Source organism: Camelina sativa, chromosome 5, assembly GCF_030686135.1.
Source record: "Camelina sativa cultivar CO46 ecotype springtype chromosome 5, ASM3068613v1".
NCBI classification, from domain to species: domain Eukaryota; kingdom Viridiplantae; phylum Streptophyta; class Magnoliopsida; order Brassicales; family Brassicaceae; genus Camelina; species Camelina sativa.
The window spans coordinates 2,671,481-2,683,675 of NC_141884.1; the positions used below are offsets into that span (position 1 = coordinate 2,671,481).

At 30.0% G+C, this 12,195-nt stretch overlaps 1 long non-coding RNA gene across 1 annotated transcript; it reads right to left on the bottom strand.

Moving 5' to 3' along the window:
* Positions 1–2,572: 2,572 nt before the first annotated feature.
* LOC147943214 (uncharacterized) lies at positions 2,573–3,917 on the bottom strand. Its single transcript, XR_015558187.1, has 2 exons — positions 3,535–3,917; positions 2,573–2,844 (listed from the first exon to the last, which is right to left on the bottom strand). It is a non-coding gene; the product is annotated as an uncharacterized LOC147943214 (long non-coding RNA).
* Positions 3,918–12,195: the final 8,278 nt, after the last annotated feature.

Sequence of the window (12,195 nt, forward strand, 5' to 3'; positions counted from 1 at the left end):
ATATTAACCTCCTCAATATACATATAATATGATATGATGTATAATATAATATGTACAACTCCTTCGGAGCTATTGCTAAATTTTAGTAACCTTTTGAATTGGATACAATTAGATATTCGGAACTTCTAACTCTTATAAACTTACACTGAAATTTAGTTTCACCATTAATGAAATATTTTTTTAAAACTATTATTTCATCAACTACAAAAAAAAGAAAAAACAAATCTTTGCAAAAATTTGTTACCCACGAAATTCAAAGTTCATCACTATTTCAATTAGTTAATGATAATTCTAAACTTTTTTCTCCCTATCAATTTCGAAATCGTAACAATATAAATAGTTGGAAATCTTGAGAAGTACAAATAAAAAAATGTCCAAAATGTTTAGTCTATTTACTAAAATTGCCACTGAATTAAGTATTAAGGAAAGCCTTAATTAAAATTCGCCAGGGTAATTTGGTCTAAATAAAAATAATAAAATATAGGCTCTGACTGGTAACATGGTTTTTTTAAGTTGAGTTGCAGAGAATATTATAATCCGATGTATTTTGCAGTAAAAATTATATGGTAAAAATAGTAGTTTGATGTAATAAATTGCTGTAAGAATATGATTTATCAATCTTACCAAAATTACTGATTGGTGACACTTTTGTGGTAGATGTTGCAGTATGTATTATTTAATTAATTTTAATTGAAAATGATTAATAATTATAATTATTAAAAAGTATTAGTGAATAAATTTAATAAAATAAAATAAAATAAAATGTATTAGTAAAAAAATATTAATAAAATAAATTAAAATAATTTAAAATAAAATATATTAATAAAAATAACTACATGTATTTCATAATATTTACAATCTCATGATATTTAGACCTATGCCTAATTTGATTCAAATGATAAAAAAATTGGCAAAATATAAAAAAAATCAAAATAACTAAATAAAGAAGTTATTAAATAAAATAAAAAGGTAAAATATATTTTTATTGATATATGAATTAAGCAAAAAACAATATTTTGTTTTATATAACTGTATTTTCGTTTTATTTTAATTAAAAAATTAGCTAACTCAACTTACCACATCCTAACTCATGAAAAATTCCATGATGTTGAATATTTTTTTGAGTTAACAATTTTACAAAGGATATACCTCAAATTTGTACATCAACCATAACACATGATTATTCAAACTCAACTTCAAAAAATTTAGTTTTATTCTTGATTGGTAACATTTTTGAATAAACTTTGAGTTAAGTTCATAACTCAACTTAACTCAATGTTAAGTCATGTTACTAATAAAAGCCATAATCGCAGATCCAACTAAGGTCCGCGCGTTTTTACTAAACCCGACCCAGTTGTATCGGATCTCAGTTTATTGGACTATGTTTTATGCTTCAATCGTTTGTTGGCCTTTTAATTATTTATTGGACTCTGTTTTTGATCCGTATTGAGCTCCTGCGAAACATAACAATCAAATCACCTAAAAATTAGATTGTAATTTTCCTAATATCACGTAATTTGCAAATTAAATGCCATAAAGGTAGCTACCAATAGCTAACATACATACCAAAAAACTACTTCTTAAAACGTCACTAATATCGCATAATAGTTTTTAAAACAGCATAAATATAAATTGCAAAATTATAACTAATAACCATATTTACTCAAAACTCATCCCTAAATAAAAGCATCTTTCACGATTATTACCAAAAAAAGCTTCAACTATTAGCAATCATAACTGTATTCTTATGATCAAATCTTCAAAATATTCGATAAATAATTGCCATCCAAGATTTGCACCAAACAAGCCATTTGATACTCTAGGTTTAGCTAATATATTATAAATAGACTAATATTATACCTCATTACTCAACCAAACACCATCTTCATTCTTTCAAGAGCAATGGCGCAAGCAGTTACTTTTCTCAATGATGTCAAGCCGTACAAGACGTCGTGGCGAGTGCAAGTTCCGAATCCTGCACACCTGGAAAACATACACAACACAACCAGGTTTGGTGAGACTTGACGTGATCCTCGCTGATAAACAAGTAAGTTACAGTCTAATTTATCCAACAACAAACGTATGATTTGATATCGTAACTAACCTCGCTAATAACTTCATACTTTCGTAGGGAACAAAGATATATAATTCTATCAAGAAGGATTGTATTATTCGTTTTCAAAGGCATATGGATCCAGGAGAATGGAGAAGCGTTCAAAACTTTTGACTGGCATCAATTTAGACCAGTTGCTCATGTTAACAAAATGGGTTTCTTGACTCAAACCATTGTAACGAAGATCGATCCTCTGTCTGATGACCCCCACCTAACTCTTACTACTTTCAAAAAGGTTTTGACTGGGGTTCTTACATAATGCAAACATGTTAATCGGTAAAAAATCTTCTTATACATCTTATTTGCTTTTTTTAATAATCGTTTATTAACTTATTCAAAACTCTACCGTGTAGACATTGTGGGACAAGTTGTCAATGTTAGTGAGATAGAAACAAACGACGTCAATAATACGCCAAGATTAACTTCCAACTACGAGATGGATTGTAAGTTAAATACCACTATTCAAAACTCATGTAAGTTATTATTTTATCATTTAGTTTTAAGGGAAATTTATAAAAATAGGCATTTTTTTTGGAGTGAGATTCGCATTTAGGCATTTGAATAGTGAAAGGTACAACATTACATACAAACATCACTGTTGATGACTTTTCTGTCCTTTGCCTATGGGTGAAATTTTTTGGACATGACATCACAAAAATTGGGTAAGATCTGACATGCTGCTTCAACTGTGTGCTAGAGATGACTTCCGACGCTGGACTTCCGATGAAATGCTAAATGTCCACAAATTACCATAAACAAAAATTAGAGTATAAGATATACTATTTTTAGTATTAATAATTTGTTCATGATTTATTATCAAAAACTAAACCCTAAATTAAACACTGGTCAAATACTAGCAATAGAGAATCCAAACGGATTAATTTACAGTACACCATCCACAAAAAAAAACATCTAACTCATATCTCTGAAGTTTCTTTAAGTACAAAAACTTACTTAAAACCTTGATGGATTCTGCATATGATTATGAGTCATCATCCTCATCTACTACAACATTCACTCTTGAAAATAAAATCATAAACTTATAAAGAAGCAAACAAACATACATAAATTGGAAAACACAGAGCATATTAAAAAAAAAAACTTAACCAGACATCTCAATCCAAACAAAACGTGTAAGCGATATTCTCAAATTCCTAAGAAGCACAGTTGCAACATATTACAAGAACTGAAAATCATCAAACCCTCTTGTAGTATCTAGTAGCCTATAGGAATCAATAGTTACCAAATCAATTGATTTGGAGAAAAAATTACAGAACCTTGCGTTAAGGAGCATGCCCATGGTTTGACAACTGGTTTCTGTTTTTTTTTTTTTTTTTTTTTTTTAATTCTCTAAATCTCGATTAAAGTTACAGAAAAAAACAAATCAAATGAGATCTCTGAAAAGTCTTTCCCCAAATTACCAGATATTTCTAGAGCGTCCATATCAGACATACTCCAAGCTGTTTCACTGGTTTGAAATCTCTAATCTCCACCGATGCTCCGAACCGGTATCATGCTTTCTGAATCGCGACCAATCGTTTGTCGTTGTTGGCAAAATGCGGCTTGTACGCGGTGTTTCTCAAACAATTGCAATTCCTCTATATTCTCCAAATTGATGACTCCTAATCATTGGTGTTGGTCGTCTGAATTTTTGGTTTATGACGTACAACGGAGAGACGACTTATCAACAAATTTTAAGAAAAGAGGGGAAGGTAAAGTTAGAGATCCAGAAGCGTAGAGAGAAGATGAAGTTGACATCAGCAAGTCGAGGGCAAAACCGACTTTTTACGTTTTTTGAGTGCCTATTCCTGAAAACCATTTAGTGTCTACACCTAAATCCGAAGGGCAATGGTGTTTTAATGCCTTATTTTTAATTAACTCTAGTTTTAAAGTCATCTTATCCTTCATAAAGTAATGAAAGGCTACCTGTACCATGTACTTTGCGGAGCAGAATGATGCATGTGAAAATGCTGCTGGTGAGATGGTGATATGTTTAGTCGCTAAAATCAAGACCTACGAAGGACTCTCTTCCAGATATACGGAGCATAGCCAACTCTTTTAATACATCGCTGGTTGTCATCAATTAAGCCAAAGTTTATAGATGGCAGTGAAAGACAAATAGATCGCGAGTTTCCACAGCGACGGTTGGAGGTTAATTAAAGACATCGAATTAGCCATCGGTGGAGTGAACGAGTGAAATTGAAAGGAAAATGAATTTCAGCGAAATTAGAATTCTAAAAGAATGTAATCTTAATGGGCTGCACATTAAATTAAATGGTTATATATGTGGGTCAATATCGCTTCCTATATCATACTAGAACAAATTTGGTAATGATTTGAATACAAAAATTAAACTCAATGGCAGATGAACATTATTATTTTAGAAACTTTGCTTTCGTTATTTAAAAAATTGGGGATGTAATGAAAATTGAAAAACATTTTGTTGGGATATATTATTATTACCCTTTTTTAAGAACAAATGTTGCATAGGATTGTTAAATTCACTTTTTTAAGCCTATTAGTATAACCAAAGCTTGCGGGTGGATGTGAGTACGGGTCTAAAATAATCAATTTGGAAAATAGATTTAGAAATATGGGTTTTATAAAGCATAAAGTTTTATAAAAAAATTCCGCTGTTTTTAGAATATATGTATTGATTACTTTAAATATATATTTCACAAGACATACTGCAAAACCAAATTTAGAAAGAAAAAAACCGATTAAGTAAAATGTATGTGTGTCTTGCGAACTCAACCGAGGCAGATACATGCATATTATTTACTCGGATTTTATAAGACGGTTTTTGCGGGTTTAAAATTTTTATATCCATTGCGAGACTAACGGAATAAAAAAATTAAAATTCCATATCACACTACTAATTTATAATTACAAAACTACAACAATATATTACATAATTTATACATATTATAATAAAAAGAAGTAACGTTTATATATTAAACTCTACATACTTTAAAATCTTTTTAAAAATATATTACTATACCATTTTAGCTCCTTAGTCAAACTACATATATATGTGTCTAAATATATATTTTTACATTCTTATACATACAATTTCTACTTAATTAGTATCTAAATTTTTAAAACATAATTACAATTTGTCCCGCGGTGTACCGCGGGTTCAAACCTAGTTCAAATATATATATATATATATATACGTTATAAATGGTTGTGAATATTGCTAATAATTTAGCATATTCTACGGTTGACTCTCTAAGCCTATCTAGGGGTGGGCGTTCGGTTTTTCGGTTTGGTTTAGGTTCGGTTTTTTCGGTTTACGGTTTTTTTGGTTTTATAAAAATGGAACCATAACGAAACCATATGTAATTCGGTTTGGTTACGGTTAGGTTTTTTCGGTTTCATAAAAAATGGAACCATATAAAAACCATATGTATCACAGTTCGGTTCGGTTTCGGTTGGGCTCCGGTTTTTAATGGTTATTTTATACTTTTAAAAAATAGATAGTTGATACATAACTAAAAATAAACATAAAAGTAAAACCTAAACATAAAAAAAAAAAAAAATAGAATCCAAATTTAGTTTTGTAATTCGATAGATTACTAAGAGATCAATAACTATAAGCCCAATAAAGAAAAAAAATATTGATATTGTTATACAATTTAAAGTTATAAGTTGGAGAAACTAATTATATCTAATTTATCCTAAATTTTTTTAAAAAACCAAAAAAACTATTCGGTTTTACGGTTTTTAACCAGACCAAACCTAAACCAAATGCTTAACTAAAATGAAAACCAAACGGATTTTTAGACTTAACCATAACCAAACCAAACCTATTATTTCGGTTCGGTTCGGTTCGGTTTTTTGGATTTCGGTTTGTTTGCCCACCCCTAAGCCTATCAGTATATAACTAGATGCAAGGGTTAACTTAACACTCGTCGACTCTTAAATCCATTTTAAAATATATACACTTCTTTGATCATATTGGCTGCAAATGCTTTCACAGACATTGCAATGATTAAACCTGCAAGTGTTTCCACAAGCTTTGCAATGATCAAACCTTTCAATTAACTTACTTCCCTTTTAGTAAATTGATCAAACCTTTCAATATTCAACTTGAAATTTTAGTACCTACATACCATAAGAGATGGAGCTGTTGCTAAATTTCAGTAACCTTTTGAAATTGATACAATTAGATATTCAGAACTTCTAAATCTTAGAAACTAACACTGAAATTTATTTTCAACATTAATGAAATATTTTCTAAAAAAACATCAACTACAAAAAAACAAATCTTTGCAAAAATTTGTTACCTACGAAATTCAAAATTTATCACTCTTCAATTTTTTTTTTGTCATCTGATAGAACAAAATTGTAAAGCGATTACAACTGGGAAAGAGAAAGAAACTGAAGTTCGAAAAAATAGAAGTTCAAAAAATTGAAACACCAGCCTGCACTTGCTACTGAGATCAAAAAGATCCTCCAAGTGAACTAGTTGAAACCAAAGGATCAACACTCATGATGATCAGAAATCTGAGCCTATCCTCCGCTACTTGATTGCTTCGAAATACTTAACCATCCGCCTCATGTCTCACCTGGTCGAGTAGCCAAGAAGGGCCTCCCAGTGATAAGTAAGACTGCAGGCATCCATCACGTGTAACGCTGTTCGCAATGGCCTTTGCCACCTTATTTGCTGAAGCCGCAATTTGGTGACATTCCCAGAAAGCAAAGCTAGACAGAACATTCTTTATATCCCGAAGTATAAAGCCATACCGTGGCCACTCATATGCGTTGTTTATCGCCTCGACAGCCGAGGTATTATCCAACACCACCTCAATCCGAAACATCTGTAAAATCTTCAGATCCTCTAATGCCCACAGGGTACATCGCAGAAAGGCTAGCACCTGTGATTCTGTGGAATCACTCTTCAATTAGTTAATGATAATCGCATAAACAATAAGTGCCGGCTGAGAACTTGAGAGGGAGCTTCCAGCCAGAGGAACCATAAGCCTCTGCAACCTTTGCATTCAATTTTAAAATCGTATTAATATAAATTAGCATCCATATTTTTGGAAATGTAAATATATATATACGTTATAAATGATTGAGAATATTGCTAAGAATTTAGCATAATCTACAGTTGAATCTCTAAGCCTATCAATATATGACTAGATGCAAGGGGTAACTTTGATCAAAAAAAAAAAAAGACGCAAGGGTTAACTTAACACTCGACGACCCTTAAAACCATTTTAAAATGTATACACTTCTTTGATCATCTATATATATTTATATTTTAAGTATATTTTAGGTTCTACCTTTTTAATTTTGTTTATTTAAAATTTTATTTCCTACAAAATTGTATTCAAAGCCATAAGTATTTATATATACATTTTTACGTACATTTTGGGTTCTACCCTTTTAATTTTATTTATTTAAAATTTTAGTCCCTACAAAATTACACTAAAAGCCATAAGTAAAATATGGTAAATTGTCAAAAATTGATTTTTTATAGAAACTAATTAATTCTACCTTAATTCATTATCAATAGCAAATTTTTCTATACATGTGACCCAAAATAAAAATAAATATAAAAATATAAAAAAAATCAATCGTTAAACTGCATACACTGAAAAATAAACAATCAGTTGAATCAAATAATTATATATCAAACAAAACATTAATAGTATTATTTTAAATAAATACAAAATATGATTCTGATTAATTATATATTATACAAACAGTTATATTTCATAATTTTAGTGTTTTATTCTGATAAAATTATAATACTTTAAGAATAATTGTATCACCGCTTGAATATAAAAAAATACTAAAAATTAAAAATATATAATTTCATTACTAAATTAAATACTTTTGAAGTAAAATATCATTATAAATAAAATTAAAAAATTGTGACTACTCTTTTTTGCCAATGCATAAATCACATCCACGAGAGCTGAAAGCGACTTATTGATGTTTTGTGCTTCCTTCAGACGCTCACCTTGCACATCAGTTTTCCACACCCTCTCACTTCCGGCTACATCTATAAGCCAAAGCTTGCTTTTTGTGCAATCACCATTCATCAGATTTTTTGCTTTTACCGTTATAGAGAACATGTTGCAAAAGATAGGTTACTATATTAAACAACCCTCATAATGTGATCTAAAAAATGTTTGAAAAGGAAACATTTAAACAAGTGCGAGAGAGGCATATTTACCAGTGAGAGCGGCTACTATGCTCATTCACATTATTGGCTCCAACTGCCCTTGCATTGCTCCCAGCTTCAAGCACATTCCATACTTGACTTACGTTTTCCACATTTGCTTCTACTAATCCAGGAACATGATGGGATCCGTCCGAGGATTTTTTTATCTCCAACCTTTGTAATCAAATAAATATATAAAAAAGAGATTTCAGTTCAAGCTTTATAGAGAAATTCTGTTTCAATCCATGTGGTTTGGACTTAATTATGTAAAGAAAACTTACTTCTTTGAGGTTGGAGATGTTGCCAACAGGTCTCTTATCTGTTCATTGTAGACCTCAAGGACACTAACTGATATGTTGTATGAAATTGTCTATTTCTTTTCTCTAGCAACTTCAAATAATTGCTCCACGTTTTATAGTTGAGACCCCTGTTTTGAGAGATGAGAGATATAAGGTATCCTTCACTTTATTGTCTTCAATATACATATAATATGATATGATGCACATATGATGTACAACACATTTCTCAGAGGTTTTAAGTGCAAAACTGAGATGGGGAATAAATTGAACTTTATGAAAATATGAAGTCTCAAATGAGGCTTAAATACCAATGTAATATCATGAATATGCTAGGTGTGACTTATTACATTTTTATAATATAGTTAATTACATAAGTTAGTTTATTATTTTTGGGTTTGTTAAAAATTTATAACCATCTAAAAAGATTAATATTTTATTATTTTTTTTCCACTTGGAACAAGAAAATAAAATTATAAATAATAATGAAGTTATATTTTTTTTTATCAGTAACGATATTTTTTTCTCATCAACAATTTATTATATATGGTATTAAAATATTTAGTTTGTTTGTTCATGTAATTATATATCCCCCCTATATTTTAGATATAACTTTTAGGATTATGCACCCAAAAAAAAGAAAATTATTTGATTTTTGTTTAATTTTTCACATCTACACTACTAATTGGGATTACATTTAGAAATAAAAGAATAAACATAAAAACAAATATACCGTATAATGCCCCTAAAACAAGAATCTATTGAGAACACAAAATAAAAACGACAAGGTCAAATTGGTATATGATCTTGACGCGCGGATCCAAACCGACCAGGTTTAAAAATATTCGGATCCTGTTTTACTAGATTGACTCTCGAATATATATTCCCATATCCAAACACGTCAGTTGCCTAAAAATAAAAGTGAAATTGAACAATATAATATAGACCCAGAAAAAAACGCACCAAAACAAACACAATTTACACTAATTACGATATATTATCTTAATTACAAAGATATCCAATCAACAAAATACTAACCATATTTGAAAACTTTTAAATAGTAAGTGGTTTAGGAAATATCCAATATCTTCGGATTTGTATACCTATTAAAAACATAAATAACATCGGATTAGGAAATAATAAGTAACTAATTAGAGCCTACTTACCATAAAATGTGAAGTGAATAACATAAATCTTATTTCATCATTCATATATATATTCTCGATCGAATCCTAAATACCATAAAAGATGGAGCTGTTGCTAAATTTTAGTAACCTTTTGAATTGGATACAATTAGATATTCGGAACTTCTAACTCATATAAACTTACACTGAAATTTATTTTCACCATTTTAAAAATTATTTCATCAACTACCAAAAAAAAAAACAAATCTTTGCAAAAATTTGTTACCTACGAAATTCAAAGTTCATCACTATTTCAATTAGTTAATGATAATTCTAAACTTTTTTCTCCCTATCAATTTTGAAATCGTAACAATATAAATAGTTGGAAATTCAAATTATATCTGTTATAAATGGTTGTGAATATTGCTAATTATTTAGCATATTCTATGGTTGACTCTCTAAGCCTATCAGTATATAACTAGATGCAAAGGTTAACTTAACACTCGTCAACTCTTAAATTCATTTTAAAATATATACACTTCTTTGATCATATTGGCTGCAAAATGCTTTCACAGACATTGCAATGATTAAACCTGCAAATGCTTCCACAAGCCTTGCAATGATCAAACCTTTCAATCAACTTACTTCCCTTTTAGTAAATTGATCAAACCTTTCAATATTCCACTTACTGACTTACTTCCCTTTTAAAAAAAAACAAGAAATGTTGAATAATATGTTGAGTAAATAAAAAATATAGTTTGAATATTATTATATGTGGCAGAATAATAGTGTACAAGGGAAAATATGCTCAATTCCATTTTTTAGACCCAAAATGAACCTTTTCACGTTTACAAATATGATTAAAGTCATATAGTATTAAATAAACTATTGGCGAACAAAAGAAATATTCATTTTTCTCTCAGTATTTAGGAAAATCATTTAAGAGGAGAGTTGAATTGAATGATATTGGCCGTATTGTGGCGGGTGCTAGGTAGGGGCATAAAGGATTGTGGTAGGGACAAATCAGTATATGATGAGTGAGCCTATTACATGAGTTTGCTCAATTCGGCACTTTCTTGTCAATTCTGCCTTAAATCCATTATTCTCGGAAGCTCCCGTTCGTGTCATTTCACTAATGACATTTAAATTCCCAAATCTATATTAGTGAGACTTTATATGTAGCCCAAACTAACACATAAAGAATTTGACTCCCCCACTACATAGGTTTGTAGTGCCACTTTTTGATATTAATATAGAGAGACAATTTCACTGGTTTTTAGAACAATATGTAACTGTAAAATTTGCAGCAGTGAACAACAAATTTATGTACATGTGAAAATTGTTCAGACTATATAACACCTCATAGTACTCAAAAAAGTATTGATATGTCAGTGTGTAAAGAAACAAACGACTATCGCCAGTTGTGTGTGTCTGTGGCTTATTTAGATTATCATGAGAGATTGAAAATGGCGAAACGTGGGTGGACCTTTTTTTTTTCCCCGATCTCCTTCTCAATTATTGAACACTTGAATCTCGAGCAGATGATTATTGGTTGGTTATATATATATATATATATATATATATATATTTACCTAAATTAATCACTTCTTGTTGGATCTTCAGTTTTGGATCTCGAGTCGATTCATATATATAGCCTAGCTATATTCTTATATATCCTCATCTGAGTTGTATGCTAGTGTTTGCATGCTAGTGTTTTGATTCACAATTGGGACTTTTGACCAAAATTGCGTAATTCATGCATAATCATGCTACACTCACCACTGGCGAGATCTCTAAGTTACACATTTCGTAATACGAATAGTATGTATATAGAGATGATAGATGATATATATATATATACTAGTATAGTAGTATTAGGTAAATTTTTGCATGATGTGCATGGCATTAGAAAATATCGAGTGCTTCAATTGTTTAATTAGTGCTCTGTACAACTGTATTTTTATGAGTTCATCTAGCTATATGGCCACACATTTGAATAAAATAATATGGGTCTCCAAAATAATACAGTATATCGCATTATTTACCCTTTTGCAGATTTCATTTTCAACACGTCTCATAAAATTAAATCTAAAATAGATCCACCGATTTTCATTTCTTAAATCTACCAAAGAAGAAGAGGAAGAATAAAACTCTCCATAATCACCGGCGAAAAGATGAATAGATGACTATAATGCGAAGTTGTACTCATTAGGTGGAATAAAACTCTCGATTTTCATTTCATTTTTTTTTTGTCTCCACTTATTTTCACACTCTTGCAGATATGAAAGAAGTATAGCGTTTGATTAGGCACGAGTGGATTACACTTTCCTGTTCATTATTTCAGTGATATAATAAACAATAATTTATATACAATAATTATCGAAATGTTTACAAATAATTGAACTCATATATGGCTCTTAGCCTGTGTTACTCTTCGTACTAGACGTGGGGTGGGGCATATGAAATCGGTAATCTCATATCTTA